The sequence below is a fragment of the Pongo abelii genome, chromosome 8, assembly GCF_028885655.2.
Source record: "Pongo abelii isolate AG06213 chromosome 8, NHGRI_mPonAbe1-v2.0_pri, whole genome shotgun sequence".
NCBI lineage: Eukaryota > Metazoa > Chordata > Mammalia > Primates > Hominidae > Pongo > Pongo abelii.
In genome coordinates, this window is record NC_071993.2 from 30,540,593 (window position 1) to 30,559,713 (window position 19,121).

A 19,121-nucleotide genomic window follows, 5' to 3' on the forward strand; every position below is an offset into this window, starting at 1 on the left:
GAATAAGGACAGCTTTTTCTCTTTTGTTCTGTTTAAGCACACAGAACATGACTTTATTGATGTATTTATTTATTTATTTATTTAGAGATGGAGTCTTGCTCTGTCACCCAGGCTGGAGGGCAGTGGCACAATCTCGGCTCACTGGAACCTCTGCCTTCCAGGTTCATGCAATTCTCATGCCTCAGCCTCCCAGTAGCTGGGATTACAGGCACCCGCCAGCACACCTGGATAATTTTCATATTTTTAGTAGAGACGAGGTTTCACCATTTTGGCCAGGCTGGTCTCGAACTCCTGACCTCAAGATATCTGCCTGCCTTGGCCTCCCAAAGTGCTGTGATTACAGGTGTGAGCAACTGCGCCCGGCCAAACATGACTTTAAAATGTCATGTTACCCCATGACATTTTATTATGAAAATATTCATAGATACAGCAAAGTTGAGAGAATCTTATAGTGGACACCTACCACCTAGATTCTCGAATTAACATTTGACTGTGCTTGCTTTATGATGTATCTGTTCATCTGTCCCTCTCCCTATCCACTCATTAATCTTTCTTATTTTTTAGGATACACTGCAAAGCAAATTATAGTCATCAGTGCACTTCACCCTAAATACTTCAGCATGTGTTTTATTAATGAGAGTTCAATCTTTGTTAGCAATTTTTTGATGGTGTAAAATGTGTGAAGAAATGCACAAATCTTTCATGTACATGAGCTGAGGTTTGGAAATGCATACAGCCTTGGAACCTAAGTCCCTATCGACCTAGAGAACTTTCTCTTCACTCCAGGAAATCTTTCCGTGTCCTTCTTCCGTCAATTCCTGATCATGTTCCACCCCCAGAAGATTCTGTTTCCTAATTTTTCCTACCATAGGTTATTTTTTTTCTCTTCTAAAATGCCAGGTCAATGCAACAATATCATTTTTACTCTATCATGTAAAGATTCTCTCGGCACAATGACTGTGAGATCTATCCATGCTGTTCTTTTATTTTTATTGCTGGGTGACAGTCCCTTGCATGAATAGAACTCAGCTTGTTTATTCATCTTCCTATTGTTTACAGTTTGGGGCTATTACTTACATGTATTGAAGGGAAGACCAAATTGAAATAGCAAAAAAAATACAACAAACAACAACAAAAATTAAATGCACAAAAATATTCAGTACCTGCGTTTGCACGCACAAACATTCAGACTCATGAAATCTTTTAAGGTTAGAATTTTATTACTTCTCTTACATATAGTTACTGATAACATTTTTTTTTTTGAGATGGAGTCTTGCCCTTTTGCCCAGGCTGGAGTGCAGTGGTGTGATCTTGGCTCACTGCAACCTCCATTCCCTGGGCTCAAGCAATTCTGCCTCAGCCTCCCGAGTAACTGGGACTACAGGCACTTGCCACCATGCCCAGCTGTTTTTTTTGTATTTTTAGTAGAGATAGGGTTTCACCATGTTGACCAGGCTGGTCTCAAACTCCTGACCTCAGACCATCTGCCCACTTCGGCCTCCCAAAGTGCTGAGATTTTAGGTGTGAGCCACCACACCCAGCCTGATAATATATGTTTATTACCATAATTTATAGAATAGAGATTCTATATAAATAAACAGATTAGGATGATAAGTAATTAGCACATTATTTTATTTACACAAGAAGGGGTACAATGTGTTGAAAAACAATTTGTTTTTCCTAAACCAGCCTAGCATTCATAAACATACAGTTCAGGACAATGAGAAATTATATCAATTTCCAATTATTGGTGTCCAAGTAGAATATAGAGATATAGAGCTAAAAGTAGCTCTATATACTCTTGTCAAGAAAAGTCATCGCTAAGTACAGGTTGAAAGTTCTTAATTCTTCTATGTGTTTAAGGACACCTCTCTGATGAGAGACACTGTGAAGTCTTAGAACAAGTGCCTTGCTGAAGAAGTCTTTAGGCTGAATCTCAGTTCTGCCTCCTGGCTACATCACGTACCATTTCCAGGCCTCAGGTCTCGTTTGTAAAAAGAAGGCATTGGAATTGCCAATTTGGAGATTCCTTCCAGATGTGTGTGTGTGTATTATATATAAATAATTATATATACACCCTATATATATGTATGTATGTACACATTATATATATGTGTGTGTGTGTGTGTGTGTGTGTGTGTGTGTGTGTATACATGAATACAGTCAATTTAATAGAGAGGGTGGTTAAAGCCATGAGACTCATTGGGGTTTTAATTAGTGGACCAAAACAGAGTCCATAAAGAAATCCTAGTAGACAAGGAAATTTAATATATAACAGAGGCAAAGCTCCAATTCAGTGGAAAATAATTATTTTAGAAATGGTATAGGAAAAACTGACTCTCCTTTTGAAAGAAAATAAAGTCAGCATTACTTCACATCATATGCAAAAATAAATTTGGGGTATATTAAACATTTTAATGTAAAAATAAAACTATAAGCTTAGAAAAATAAATTGCAGAATATCTTTATAACTTAGGGTTGTAGAGATCTTTTAAAAGCAGATAACTCAGAGGCTTTAAAAGAAATACCTGTTTCACTACAGAAAAATTAACAGGGTTTTTGACATTTTTTGTATTTGTTAGAGATATAAGGAACACAGTCAAAAGAAAAATTATAAATAGAATAAGATTTTAAATGCATTTAACAGGTAAAAGGCTGGTAATAGAATAGATAAAATGACTTACAAGTTGAAAAGACAAAAACAATTAAAATGGACAATAAATATGAATAGGCACCTTTTCAACAGGTAAAGCTGACTGACACATATGTATCATAAAATTATCAGTGCAACCTAGTCATTGGAATTTGTAGTTTGTACAATGTTACAAAAACAAAAAAGCCACTGCTGATATTTAGAATTAAGGAAATTTACAAAGAATTTCAGTTTCACTCCTTTAGTTTGGTAGGTCATAAATCTAACAGTCAATCTGCATTTCCACTACTATGATCTGAATGTCTGTGTCTCCCCAGAATTCACTGAAATTCTAAACCTCAAGGTGATGGTATTAGGAGGTGAGGTCTTTGGGAGGTGATTAGGTCATGACAATGTAGCCCTAATAAGTGGGATTACCGCCCTTAGGTAAGGAGTTTGAGACCATCCTGGCCAACATGGTGAAACCCCGTCTCTACTAAAAATACAAAAATTAGCCAGGGATGGTGGCATGTGCCTGTAATCCCAGCTACTTGAGAGGCTGAGGCAGGAGAATTGCTTGAACTCAGGAGGTGGAGGCTGCAGTGAGCCAAGATCACGCCATTGCACTCCAACTCTGGGCGACAGAGCAACACTCTGTCTTTGGGAAAAAAAAAAAAAAAAAAAAAAAGAGGCCCCAGAGAGCTCCTTCATCCCTTCTACCATATGAGGGCTCAGAAGAAGACAGCTGTCCATGAACCAAGAAGTGGGTTCTCACCAGACACTGAATCTATCATTGCCTTGGTCTTGGACTTCTCAGCCTCCAGAACCATGAGAAAAACCAATTCTATTGTTTATAGATGCTATGGTTAGAGTGTGTCCCCTAAAAAATCATGTGTTGGTAATGTAATCTCAAATACAACAGTGCTGGGATATGGAGACTAATGAGAGGTGATTAAGCCTTGAAGGTGGAATGAATGCATTAATGCCATTATTATGGGAGTGAGTTTGTCACTGTGGAAGTGAGTTTCTCATAAAATGACTAGTTTGGCTCCTTTGCTGTCTCTCATGCTCTCTCTTTTGCCTTTCTTCCAGGTGATGCCTTCTACCATGTTATGATGTGATAAGAAGGCCCTCACCAGATGCCAGACCCTCAATCTTGGATTCCTAGCTCCAGAACCCTGAGCCAATAAATTGCTGTTCATTATAAACTACTCAGTCTCTGGTGTTCTGTTATAGCAGCATAGAATGGACTAAGAAAATAAGGCACCCAGTTTATGATGTTCTGTTACAGCAGCATAATGGGACTGAGACACCCACTGAACAGAGCTGGTTCCATCATTTGCAAGGTCCAGTGCACAATGAAAATGCAAGGACCCCTGTTCCAAACGCAGGGGGAAAGTGCTGTTAAGGTACTAACATGTAAAGCATTGTCCTTTCTTCTGCAGCCTCTGGACCTATGATGGTGCTTTCTATTCGCTAGCGATGCTCCTCTTGGGCGTGTAGTTTCTCTGGGGCTGGTGCAGCCCCTCACAGGTATAGGGGACTCTTCGTGCAGGGGGATTCAATGAACTTGTCCACTCATGAGCACAGCCCACCAGCTGTGGAGTCATCCATCCCATAAACTCTGCTCCCCATTCTCACCATGCTGCAGCCCTAACCCACTGCTGATAGCAGTCCCCGAGGTATGGCAACCTCCACACTGAATCACACTGAGTAGCTGGATTGAGAGTGAATGAGAGGCTCACCTGCACTGAGTCACCCAGATTAGGGTGGGGATGGTCACTGTCTTGCCCTGCTCTGAGACCTCAACCCTCCTGGTGCCCGCTCCTGGATCCCCACTGAAGGCAGAGAGGGATGGAAGAACATTGGTTCCCCTTTATTGCTTAATTGATTTGGCTTAATTGACACCCAGGGGGAACGGCAGCAGCAGTTGTTCCTGGGCAGGAGCAGGAAAACGAAGGCTAGATAGGGCCTGAGAAGTCAGAGGGTGACAAGAAAGAGGCCAAGAACTGGGGAGGTGATGAAAGACAGTCATGGAGGAGCTGAGGTTCCAAGTCCCCATACGTGCTCTATTGTCTCAACAGATCTCACTTACAAAACACAAACTCAAAGATAAAATTTAATAATAAAATAAATTAAATTAAGAGCAGTAAAACCCAACTGAGGGACCCTTCTTAGCCCAGAGCCCTGTGCAACTGTACTGGTGGCTTGCCCATGACACCAGCCCCATCACTTAGCAACACTTGACAAGAGCCAGAGACAACAAAGCTCTTGCCATTGTCCCTGCCTCTTTAACTTGTCCTGTTTTTTTCCAGCCCTCCAGTGGGGTCTGAGTTTGCAAGCTCTAGAATCAGCCACTATAATGCAGGGACTACCTTTCGTCTTTTAAGCTTGAGTCCAGAATGTGCACATCAGGCTGCTCAATGCATGCTTGTTGCGTTTAATAGACTCATATCCACAGGAGCCCCCATCTTTTCCTTTCACTTTCACCAGTTGGTGATTGTCTTCTCCTTCCCCAGGCTGCCTAGAGTTAGCCTAAGAAGCACTTAGGTCTCCTTTCTCCTAAATGCCTGGGGTCTAGGGACATCTTTCCAGTTCTTACTGCCAGGAGGCTGCAGGCTATAGTTGTCACCTATTCCATGTGCAGAGGGCTACAGGAGCCATAGCAATGTGTTCCCATGGTCATTTGCTTCTGTAAACTTTGCAAAAGTTAGATGTTTTAGCAGTTGAGATGCTGCTTCTTTCCATTCAGATGTCTCTCTGTCTCACTTCCCCTCTGGTCAGGTGGCACTGGAGTGGCCATGGCATTTAGGGGATCTGGCTCAGGGTTATTGAGTTGGGCTTACAGTTAGGGTAGACTTTGGGGGATATGTGTAGGTGGTTTGCAGACATGTATGTAAATAGTTAACCTATTGCTAGCAGAAGTTCACAGGCAGAAGTAGGGTTGAGATTTGTCTGACTCTGATGGTGCTGATCTAAAAATGATCCTCTATTGCCTTTTATTGCTTAGTGACCCCTCATCAGGTCTTTGACTCCCCATATTAAGGACAGGATGGTCCATCCTTGGCCACTTGCCAGCATTTGACATCCTTTTGCATCTCCCTAATGGACTCTGGTCTTTTTGCCCACTGCTGTCTATTTGTCCATTGCTCTCTGTCTATTGCTGTCCATTGGTCTGAGACCACTGCTCAGACTTTTTGCCTTTGCTGGAGAGTGTTTTTCTTCATGCTCTTCCTTCAACTAAAATGACCATGCCCAGTCATATCTGCACTAATTTCTTGCTGATTTGACCTGAAATACAGACATTAGTGGAGATAACACACAACTTATAAATATATCTCTAAAAAAGGATATCAAAGACAAACTGATTAAGAAGTGACATTAATTTTTCAGTTTTTATGGTTAGTTATGGTGAAAAAATCTTGAATGCCCCAAATCCTATAGCTCTTATATGAAAGAAACATACAGATTTCCCAAAATTTGGCAAGAATTCCAACAACTTACTTGCCATTACCAACAAAGAATCATGAGGCTGAAAGAAACTTTTATAAACAATCAATAATAAGATTCAAAAATAAAAATAAAGATCAACCATATCAGAGACAATACTAAATTATTTTTCCTTTTTTTCTATAGAAAGATATTATAAAAGTGTATTATAGATAGGCCAAGAGAATGTTGCAAAAAAAATTTGGAAAAAAGCATTACAGAGTCATGTCAGGCACCTAATTAATAAAAAGTGTTGCTTTTTTTTTCTGGAATTGTATATGTCTATGTATTTGTCAGCATTTAAAAATTATAATTTGGCTTTTAAAAATCATTCTAATAAATCTTGCTTTCATACTTAACTTTTATTTAATGGATTATATTTCTTGAAGAATTTCCCCAATTGCATAAGTTTTAGATCCGAAATCTGGATCCTGATGGGTCCTAGACAGCTAGTATCTGAGAGAGAACCCCCAGGTCACTGATGTTTCTGGGAAGACAAGGAAGTGTCAGCCAAAGTTGGAGGGGGGTAACTGAATTAGCGTTCAAGGTCAGAAGAAGAAAGACAGGGATGAAAGTTGGAATGAAGAGCAAGGCCTCAGGGTTTCCCTTTAATCAAGAGATTAAGTAGGGAATTCTTAACAATAAAATTATTGCCGGGCCTAGTGGCTCACGCCTGTAATCCCAGCATTTTAGGAGGCTGAGGCAGGAGGATCATTTGAGGTCAGGAGTTCAAGATCAGCCTGACCAACATGGTGAAACCCCGTCTCTACTAAAAGTACAAAAAAAGTTAGCCAGGCATGGTGGTGCATGCTTGTAGTTCCAACTACTTAGGAGGGTGAGGCAGAAGAATCACTTGAACCAGGGAGGTGGAGGTTGCAGTGAGCCGAGATTGTGCCATTGCACTCCAGCTTAGGCAACAGAGTGTGGCTCTGCCTCAAATAATAATAATAATAACAATAGGCCGGGTGCAGTAGCTCACGCCTGTAATCCTAGCACTTTGGGAGGCCAAGGTAGGTGGATCACCTGAGGTCAAGAGTTTGAGACCAGCCTGGCCAACATGGTGAAACCTCATCTCTACCAAAATACAAAATACATCTCTACCAAAAATACAAAAAGTAGCCAGGCATGGTGGCGGGCGCCTGTAATCCTAGCTACCTGGGAGGCTGAAGTGGGAGAGTTGCTTGAACCCAGGAGGCAGAGGTTGCAGTGAGACGAGATAGCACCACTGCACTCCAGCCTGGGTGACAGAGCAAGACTCCATCTCAAAGTAATGGTAATAATAATGATAATAAATAAAATAAAATTATCATCATCATCAAAAATAAAATAATGACTAAATATGTATTCATTAATTGTTTTACTTTAACTCAATGCAAAGGCACCTTCATCTGGCAGGTGTGGGGCAAGGCTAAAGTCTTCTCTCGAAGTCTGGGTCCTCTAACAGAGCTGCTTCTTTGGCTTTTTGGTGTAAACCACAATGAAGAATCCTCAACCCATAATGTGGATTTCTCAAACGTGGAGGAATGACTTTCAAATATGGAAAACAGGATGCAGATATCCCATTGGATATGCAGGATAACAGAATGCAGTATCCTTCTGGCGTGCTAACTTCTTCCCTTCATATTTTTGAGTTGTCTCACCAATCTGTAACTCAACAGCTCAACAGCGGGCTGTACTTCGATTGACTTGCTGTTAAGTTTTCCAAGGCATTCAACCTTGTTATCACAGAAACTGCTCTTTTCTGTACTCATATTTCATCAGTTTATATGTTATTCACTAAATTACATAATTGTTAACATAAGTGTAACTGATGGACACAGATCTGGAGGTAAACACACCTGACTCAGGTACCTGAACAACTCACCTGGGCAGATGTGGGCATATGCCCTGGAGGGCTGCTCTCCAGCCTGCGTGGTCCACGGAGTATGAGCTTTATGTGTGTTTTCCTGGGAAAAGGGTGATTATGGTTTATCTAGTAATTCATGGGTGGAACTAGGTGAAGAGAGCACCTGCCATAATGGTAAACTGAGCAAAAGGAAAGTAGTAAAAAGAGGTGCAGAAGGAAAGACTGCTGAACCTCAGCCCACATGCAGACAATGGATGTGGTTGGAGATTCCCTTTCCGCCAAACTGCCCAAGCTGTGCACTAGGTTAGTTATGAACTATTGCCATAAAATGAATTTTCTGATAAGGATATTTTCTGTAGGAATATTGAGGAGCCCACCACCCTCCTTGGGTTCAGGTTAAGTTGGCCGCACAGCATTCATGATCCACAGCAGCGACTAGCACGTTTCTCTGTGCCCCTTCCACCTCTTGTCTTGCTAGGTCTGATCTCCTGGTTTTGCATCCTGAGTAGGCAGGCAATCCTCAGAAAGGAGCCCATAGAATTTTCTGTAGTGACTCTAGGGTATTATGCTTCCCTGGCACCTGTCCTGGTGAAAACTAGTTACGGAGGTGGCCCCAAATTTTCCTGGGTTTTGGTTTGAACATCAGTGTGCTCAGAACCCCGACTGGGCCACTTCCTCAATCCCATGTGCATGAGAGAACCACCAGCAATATTTGAACTTGAACATGGAACCCTTGTGCGCCACAATGCAGCCCCTACCTACGTCGCCAGCCTCTTCCCTACTCACCTCTCCAGCCTCGAGCCACAATGGGACACCCCCCCGATTCTCCAGAAACACATATGGGTTTTAGTCTTAGTCCTACACAAACAACAAAAAAAGTCATTCCTGGATTCACGCTTCCAGGACATGCTGCCTTCTGTGAGAGGGCTGTTTTTCCAGACATCCACTCCTCCTCACCTCTCATATCCAATACTCATGAAATCCTGTTAGTTCTATTTCCTAAATATTATGTGATTTTTCTGCCTTCTCTCCACCTACCCCTTAGTACCAGCTCTCCTCCTCTCTCACCTGGACCATTGCTGAAGGCTCTCAGCTGGTTTAGTTGTCTCCCGACTCTTCTCATGCCAACCCTTTCTTTACGCTGAATGCAAATTCAACCATGCTACCTTCCTGTATAATGTCCTTTATGATAAATCCCCAGTGCCCACAAGATAAAGCCTAAATTCCTCACTCAGGCACACAACGCCCTATAAGATCTGGCAATTATTGTGATCATGTATGTTTATTTTTTTCTTTCTTTCTTTTTTTTTTTTTTTGAGACCGAGTTTCACTCTGTCGCCCAGGCTGGAGTGCAGTGGCGCGATCTCAGCTTACTGCAACCTCCACCTCCTGGGTTCAAGTGATTCTCTTGTCTCAGCCTCCCGAGTAACTGGGACTACAAGTACTGGTGCCTGCCACCATGCCCGGCTAATCTTGTATATTTAGTGGAGACGGGGTTTCACCATGTTGGCCAGGCTGGTCTCAAACCCCTGACCTCAGTTGATCCGCCTTAGCCTCCCAAAGTGCTAGGACTACAGGTGCGAGCCACTGTGCCTGGCCTATTTTTTTCTCTTAATAAATCGTGAGTTTCTCAAGGGTGGAGACTGTTCCTCTATTTTCCATATCCGGGGCACATTGTAAAAAATATTCAGATTAGGCCACTTATTTAGAAATTCATGGAAATGTTGATTGGGACACAATCAACCCTTTGAAGATATCTTCCAAAGGAAATCTTTGTTGAATTTGGCAAGTAGTTTAATTCAAGAAAGATATAAGTTGAAATTTTAGTTTTTAAAAAGCTTACATATAAAAAACAAGTTTTAAAAAACACAAGATATATAAGAAACAAAATTTAAAAACAAGTTTGCCCCAATTGATCTTGGTCTCAGATACCCAGAACAACGTAGTCCTGTAAGGTCTTCCACATTCTCTAAAGATGTCCAGAAAATTCTGTCAGTGGGATCTTTGCAAGAAAAGGTATACAAGTCAAGGTGGAGCCTGATCCTTCTGCCTCGTCGTCACTGTAATGAGAGGGAGAGCAGTAGAACCTATTCAGGGTCTACCAGGGGGCAGCACTCTCTTCCCTGGAAGCCTCTGAGACTGTCAACCTTCCAAGAAGGTGACTCTGGAGGGACAGGGTAGCATTACGTCATATTCCTGGAATAGTGTAGCAGAAGTCCCCCTGTTTATGCACTCTGCTGAGATTTAGGTCTCTGCTGGCACAGGACAGAATGTTCCAGCACAGGATATCTATGTTACAGTGCCAGTTATGAAAGCAGGGGAGTGTCTTGTGTTGGGGGCAGTGCAGTCTTTGACTGCCACGTTAGGTAAAAGGCCACCATGAAAGCCGTCTTATTTAGTCTGAGCTTCGACAATTCCTGGCTCTTGCCAGTCAGGATTTTTCTCGTGAATGAACCAGGAAGGTCCAAGGTAGGGTGAGCAAGGCAAGCTAGCCAGGGATAGGAGCAGGGCTAGTTTGTAGTACAGGCTGCCCTGCTGAGGGGAGCAGCCTCATATGAGTCCAGGAGGCAGTCAGCATGAGTCACCGAGCCTGTTGGAGGCTAGTGACTTGAGCTGGTGTTTCATAAGGTTCTGTATGGGCAGTTTTCCCTCCCAGATTCCTCTCCACGCAGCTGCAGACTGAGGAAAATCAAAGCCACAGCTTCTGCTGGGATTTGCATGGGAAAGTTTCCCCCTTCCCCGGGAATGTCCTTTCAGTTCTCTATACCCCGTGGCTTCGACTGTCTTCCACAAACACTGAGCCAACAGCTTGCCAGAACCCCAGGGTCAGCGCCTGTGGAACCTGTCACCCACCTGCAGCTGCAAGTCTTGGGATATGAGTGAGACCTCAGACAGCAGTCTGCCTGCTGGGTGGAGGTGGGGGGGTCCAGGCCAGGATGGGCTGACTGGCAAACATTCCCAGGTAGGGTGACCAACTCATCCTGGTTGTCCCAAGACTTTACTGCCTTTAGCACTAAAAGAATCATATCAAAGGAAATTCCTTAGTCCTAGACAGAAGAGGACAACCTGTCCCCTGACTCTCTAATCCCCAGCAATGGTGTGCCTGCTGACCTGCCCAAATAGTTGTACTTATCCTGAGCTGATGATTCACCTTGTGGACAGGGTGGCTCAATGCAACTGATGGCACTTTCCTCTTTGGCTGGCTCCTAGAAAATTCATTTTAAAATTTATTTTATTTTATTTTTGAGACTGGGCCCTTGCCAGGCTGGAGTGTAGTGGTGCAATCATAGCTCACTGCAGCCTCAAACTCCTGGGTTCAAGCCATCTTCCTATCTTAGCCTATGGCATAGCTGAGACTACAGATGTGTGCCACCACGCCTGGCTAATTAAAAAAAAAATTATTTTGGTAGAGATGGGGCCTTGCTATGTTGCCCAGGCAGGTTTTGAACTCCTGAGCTCAAGTGATCCTCCTGCCTTAGCCTCCATAGTTGCTGGGACTACAGGTATGCACCACCACATCTGGCTAATTTTTAAAAAATTTTTATAGAGACAGAGTCTCTCTGTGGTGCCCAGGCTGATCTTGAACTTCTGGCCTCAGGCATTCCTCCTACTTTGGCCTTCCAAAGTGCTGGGATTATAAGCATGAGCCACCATGCCTGGCTGGCTGCTGGAAATTTCAGAGCCTAATTTGTACCTCTCCCTAACGAATATATAGGAATGAGTAGGTGCAATTTGTCTGTTAATCTTTCTCTTAGCCAATCCATCTCTCCTTAGCATCTATTTGTCTTCTTTTAAAACTTACTATAAAACATAACTTCTCTTACATCACTGGCTGTAGCTTTGTAACCATTTCAAATTATATTTCAAAGACCTACAAATTATTAGGCCGCTCTCAAACCTCCTGCAGCGAAATTTTTCCTATCTGCCCAAGACCCTTCTTTGAGTGTCCCTGGCCTTGGCCAGGAGGCACCATTGTAACAAAATAGACCTGATCATGCACTTGGGGAAAAATCACTAATCCTTAGTGTCTGTTGTTATGAACAGAGGTATTTTTAAAAACGTTAGAAACATGTATAGGCCTTTGCTGAAATTACGATCAAATTCTGTACCTGCTTAACAATTTGTTCCGTCACAGTGTAATGGCGAACGTGCGCCTGGCTGCTTCCCCAAATGATTGCGGTTGAGTTTTCTGCACAGTTTTCTCTCCAGTTGAAAGATAATTGCTTTCCACACATAGGAAAATCTAAGCATAGAACCAGGTGTTCAGGTAGCTTGGGCTGAGCCAAATGAAACCAGCCACAGGCAGGCTCTGTGAAAACAAGATTTAGCTTGCATGACAGCTACTGTTTCACTGGTTTTGATGAGGTGTCAGCCATGTGTATTTCACAGGCCACAATATGGCTTCGAGAAGGAGCCTGAGCTTCATTGTCTATTCCCAGTTCTTTGCCCTTGGCTGTTTTGATTTTCAGTCTGAGAGGTACTCCTGGGCTAACTCATTTTTTTCTCTGGCACTCGTAGAAAGAATCCAGGCACTATTCGGCACGGTAATTTAAACATTTTTCATTTAGGAGGATCTGGCCATGGGACCAAATCCTGGGACCAGTGAATCTTGGAAAAATCACTTAGAAAATGTATCCAAGGCCTGTTTGCTAAAATCATTCCCTCTTTTCATTTATCTTTGCAGACATTTCGCTTCCTGTCTCATAACAAATTCAAATAACAAATTCAACTTTAGGTCTGAAAAAATGTGAGCTGTGACCACAATATATTGTTATCTGAATTGTCCAGATGGTCCAGGAAAAAAAAATTCAAGCTTACTTGATTGATTTCTCTAACTTCCCAGACAGATTATGATTCATTGGGAAAATGTTCCCTGTGGTTTTCTAGAGTATTTTCAAGCAATAGCCGTGCCGAAGAAGCTTCAGGGTATGAAGACTAGTTTCTAAATGATACATAATACACCCTGTTGCTTGGCAAAGTTTTCATTTTGAAATCTGAAACCTTTACCATCTCCAGGTTTAAGGATAGCAAAAGAATCTCAACTGATTTCACCAAAATCAATTCCTGACCTTTGACCTTTATTATAAACTGTAGCATGAGGTCTTTGCCCCACTCAAAAGTATACAATTTTTTTCATGAATCATTGTGGTTTGTTCAGAAAAACTTGGCCAAGGCATGAGGTTTATGTCCAGTTTAGAACACTTGTGCCAGATATGATATATTCAACATGCTGTGTGGTTTCCTTTTTTTTTTTTGAGACGGAGTCTTGCTCTGTCACCCAGGCTGCAGTGCAGTGGGGCACTCTCGGCTCACTGCAACCTCCACCTCCCAGGTTCAAGTGATTCTCCTGCCTGAGCCTCCCAAGTAGCTAGGATTACAGGCACCCGCCACCACACCTGGCTAATTTTTGCATTTTTAGTAGAGATGGGGTTTCACCATGTTGGCCAGGCTGGTCTTGAACTCCTGACCTCAAGCAATCTGCCTACCTCAGCCTCCCCAAAGTGCTGGGATTACATGCACAAGCCACCATGCCCGGCTGGTTTTGATTTCTTGAGAAATCCCTGTAACGGCACCTTGAAACCCCACCAAGCCATTGTGAGGAGCATTTAAGCCAAAGCAAGATCCCTGTTTAGGGTTTGATGTTGGATTCTCCTGGCAATGTGGGTCTTGTGTATAATACAGTTGGTGCACGCTCCCGTAACCCAAAGCAGCAACCGGCTGGATAAAAAATGACTCTATCCAAATGATGGGATGTGTTCTTTCCTAACAGAGGCCCACACGGCTCTGTGAGCCTTCTTCAGGGAAGCTCTGTAGTGCCTGAGCTGTCATCCTAGCCCCATGAGAGAAAGGACAGGGAAGGGGGTTCCACAGCCTATGCAGAACTTCAGGGAAGGGGTGGTGGCCAGGAATGTTCACCTCTTCCCACAGGCCTTTACAGATGTCAGGACATGTCTAGACAGAATCAATAATTAGATTTATTTGGGTAGGAGGCGGTACTTTGCACACATACACACACACACACTTTCTTGGGAGGCTGAGTAGGGGAGAGAGGAATTAAACACAGTATTATTCTTGCAGACGCAGAGCTGTAATGATGGCGTTGGAACAGTTGGCAGTGGGAGAATAATCTGTGAACTCGAACGGAGCTGTTCCTCACTTTTTGTTTCCCCCTTTTTTCTTTTATTGATATATAATATTTGACATGTTTCTGGGGTACATGTGTGTTACCTACTTCTAAGGTTAGAGAGTCATGATAGCTCAGGATTTTTTTTAAGCTAGGTGTATGGTTGATTTTAATGGTAATATTTCATTTGCAACTCAAAGGATAAATGCTTGAGGGGATGGATACCCCATTCTCCATGATGTGCTTATTTCACATTGCATGCCTGTATCAAAACATCTCAGGTGCCCCATAAATATATACACCTACTATGTACTCACAAAAATTAAAAATAAAAAAAATTCACTACTTCTTAATACTATATCTAAAATCTTAGCACCTACCCAAATGCTTTCTAATTCATCGCCAGGCTATGCAATTGTTATAGTTTCCATCCCTGAGGGTTGAGTAGGATCATGACTCCCATCGTAGGGATAAGTAACACAAGGTTCCATGGATTTTGTTTGTTTTCTAGAGCAGGGAACTCTATTCTTTTAGGCTTTATCCACTTGCAATTTCTTCAGCATTTGTCCTGCTTGTCATAGGGTTTAATTTCCTCTTCTTTTCCTCCTTTCTCTCAGACATGTGGGCTTAAAGCCATCCCTCGCTGAGCCCTGTTAGCAGATGAATATATTGAAAGGTGATGAGTACGAAGGAGCTTGGCTGCCAGCCAGGCGGTGTAGGAAAAGGATGGGAATTATGTTGCTGTGAACCTAAAGCTGCTCCAAGAAAGTCTATCGAAAAGTTAAAAACATTTAAATAAACAAATAACCAGATGAGAATGTTGAAATGCTAAAAGACCAGTGGTGTGTGGGATTCTCCGAGCCCTGCAGTTTCAATGCATTTGAGGTGGAAGGACCAAGATCGGCCTGCCATAGCCCTTTGTTTAGAGGATGTTCAGCCGGTTGTGACTCCACAGGCCTGCAGCCTAAAAGCCCAGGGGCAGATGCAAAGGCAGTCTAGACCAAAGAGGTTTCCCATGCCTGCAAAGGTGTGGACAAGTCCAGGAACTCGCCAGCTGTTGCAGCTCTCTCAGAACAAATACAGCCATAACAATTGTAGGACCAGCAGGCAGCCTCAGCCTGCAGAGAGGTGGGCTCCGTCACTCTGGCCTCCTTGTCTCTCCTCCAGTTTTATAGAAGCCCCACCCCCGATCTAATATTACAATCCATATAGCTTGTGTCCCCAGCTTACCTATTTCCAGTAAAAACCAGGTAACAAATCTAGGTTCAGTAGTGTGTGCCTGTAGTCCCAGCTGAGGCAGGAGGATCACTTGAGGCCAGAAGTTTAAGGTTGTAGTATTCACGATCATGCCTATGAATAGCCATTGCACTCCAGCCAGGGTGACATAGCGAGACCTGTCAAAAAAAAAAAAAAAAAAAAGCAAAAACAAACAACAAACAGGTAATAAATAGAAAATTTGTCACAATCCCTTTCAGAACAGTCAACATTATGACATTATGATTAATATTTCTAAAGGGGACAAACACTGGTTGTCTCTGTCTGTGAAGAAGTGTATGTTATATTCAGTGGTATATGTATTCAGTCACATATATTCAAGGTGGCTGAACTTCACAGAACCCAACTATGTTAGTCGGTCCTTGCATTGCTATAAAGAAAAACAGATTGGGTGATTTGTAAAGAAAAGAGGTTTGATAGGCTCATGATTCTGCAGGCTGGACAGGAAGAATGGTGTTGGCATCTACTTGGCTTCCAGGGAAGCCGCAGGAAACTTACAATCAGGTGGAAGGTGGAGAGGGAGCAGGCAAGTCAATGGCAAAGCGGGAGCAAGAGGGAGAGAGGAGGGGAGGCAACACACGCTTTTAAACAACCAGATCTTGTGAGAATTCACTCATTATTGCGAGTACAGCACCAAGGAGATGGTGCTAAACCATTAATAAGAAATGTGCTCCCAGGCCAGGCATGGTGGCTCACGCCTGTAATCCCAGCACTTCGGGAGGCCGAGACAGGTGGATCCCTTGAGGTCAGGAGTTCAAGTTCAGGCTGGCCAACATGGTGAAACTCCGTCTCCACTAAAAATACAAAAAATTAGCCAGGTGTGGTGGTGCACACCTGTAATCCCAGCTACTCAGGAGGCTGAGGCAAAAGAGTGGCTTGAACCCGGGAGGCAGAGGTATCAGTGAGCCGAGATCATGGCACTGCACTCCAGCCTGGGCAACAGAGCAATACTCTGTCACAAAAAAAAAAAAAAGAAAAAGAAAAAAGAAATCTGCTCCCATTACTCAACCACCTCCCACCAGGCCTCACTTCCAACACTGGGGATTACATTTCAACATGAGACTTGGTTGGGGACAAATCTACAAAGGATATCACCAATTAATATCCCCACTCCCACCCCAGGCGGCCCAGATCCCAAACAGCAAAAGAAGAGTTTTAAAAGTTAGGGAGCATAAGCAGAACTGAGGGATTCATCTTGTTTTGGAATAGTATACACAATGTGTAGATCGAAGACATGCAAAAATACATGCTCATTTGATAGAAAATCTTGGGAATTATTCCTTTTTTTTTTTGAGATGGAGTCTCACTCTGTTGCCCAGGCTGGAGTGCAGTGGTGCAGTCTTGGCTCACTGCAACCTCCACCTCCTGGATTCAAGTGATTCTCCTGCGTCTGCCTGCCTCAGCCTCCTAAAGTGCTGGGATTACAGGTGTGAGCCCCTGAGCCCCACCGGAATTTTTCTTTATAAGATACCGTGGCAATGATGAAAGTTTGTTCTTCAGTACCACAGATTTGGTGACCTTGAATTTTGTAAAGCAACTGTCTGCCAACACCGTGGCCTACACCCTAAAAGTATTTTGAAAAATTACATTCCCCCTTGCACATTTTTAAGTTGACATTTAAATCCTTTTCTTCAAATATTTAAATAACTAAAAAAGATAGAATTTCCAGCAAAATGTAAACACTGGCATTTAAAAAAAATGACTTCATTACTCTTTAAAATATGTCTGATGGAATATAAACACAAGGGTGATTTGATACTCTCACTACCATCTATTTAAAAAACATTAATATTCTATTCTTTAGCTGTTGGCAATTTAATATCTTTATATTGTATTTCCACTCCTCTTTCACACTGAATTTTATTCCAAGAAAATATAATTTTATAAATTAAAATTTGTATTAATTGCCCATCCTACTTCCTTGTCACAGAAGTATGTATAAATATGGACATTTAAGAAATTATTTCGGCCAGGTGTGGTGGCTTATGCCTGTAATCCGAACACTTTGGGAGGCCAAGGCGGGCAGATTGCCTGAGCCTGAGCTCAGGAGTTCGAGTCCAGCCTGGGCAACACGGTGAAACCCTGTCTCTACTAAAATACAAAAATACTTAGCCAGGCATGGAGGCATGTGCCTGTAGTCCTTGCTACTTGGGACGGTGAGGCAGGAGAATTGCTTGAACACGGGAGGTGGAGATTGCAGTGAGCCGAGATCGCGCCACTGCACTCCAGTCTGGGCAACAGAGTGAGACTCTGTCTCAAAAAAAAAAAAAAAAGAAATTATTTCTCCTGAATTTAGTTATGATTTTAATATTAATCTACATTTTGATTAAAAATACATTAAAGGCTATGCACAGTGGCTCATACCTGTAATCTCAGCATTTTCGGAGGCTGAAGTGGGAGGATCACTTGAGCCCAGGAGTTCAAGACAAGCCTGGGCAACATAGGGCAACATAGTGAGACCCCATCTCTATAAAAATTGTTTTAAAAATTAGTTGGGCATGGTGGTATATGCCTGTGCCTGTAGTCCCAGCTACTCGGGAGGCTGAGGTGGGAAGTTTGCTTGAGCCCAGGAGGTTGAGATGGCAGTGAACCATGATTGTGCCACTGCACTCCAGCCTAGGCAACAGAGCAAGACTAGGTCTCAAAAGAAGCAAAACTATACATTAAATAAATTTTAATTAAAATAATTACTAAAACGTCATTGGAAATGTACCCTGATAAGATGGCTAGGAGTGTCTCAGTGCCTTCATGAAAGGACATCTTGTTGATGCCAGTATTTCTAATGATCCCTTTCTTTGGTAACCCAGTGTGGCAGATAGACTCTAAGATCGTCCCAAATTATTCCCGCCTCCTGGTGTCCATGGGCTTGTAGAGTCCCCTGCCAAAGTGTGGTTGGAACTGTAACTTGCTTCTAGTTAACAGAAACAGCAAGGGTGGGTACAAAAATACAGTTAGATAGAAGAAATAAGAGCTGGTGTTTGATAGATCAGTAGAGTGACCATAGTTAATAATAATCTATTATATATTTCACAATAGCCAAAAAAGAATAATTCAAATGTTCCTAGCACAAAGAAAGGATAAATGTTTAAGATGATGGATACCCCAATTACTTGGATTTGACCATTACACATTATAGGAATGTATCAAAATATCACACTTACCCCAAAATATGTGCATCTATTACGTATCAATAAAAATAAATAAATACATACATACATAAATAAAGGGGGGAATCAGAATATGTCAAGGGTGTGTGATGAATGTTATGTCTGTGATTATGCAACAGGAGATAGGACTTTCTATCTTTCTAGCAGGCTCTCTCGACTCTCACCCTTACTGACTTTGTTGATGTAAGCCTCCATGTGGTAAAGCCCTTGTGGCAGGAACTCAGGGAAGCCTCCGGCAACAGCCAGCAGGGAGCTGGGACTCAACAACCTGCCAGGAAGTGAATCCTGCCCAAACCACATGAGCTTGGAAGTAGATTGTTCCCCACTGGAGCCTCAGATGAGACCCCAGCCTGGCAGACACGTTGAATGCAGCCTCTTATGAGGCCCTGAAGCAGAGGACTCAGCTAAGTTAGGCCTGGACCTCTGACCAACAGAAACCACGAGAGAGTAAATATGGGTTGTGTTAAGTCACTAAATCACCCACTTAACACACTGGGGTCAATGCACTAGAGGTTAGCACTATAGCAGTAGTTGGGATGGGGGAAGGGTCTGACCTTCCCCTATAAAGTGGGAGAAGACTGTGAAGGG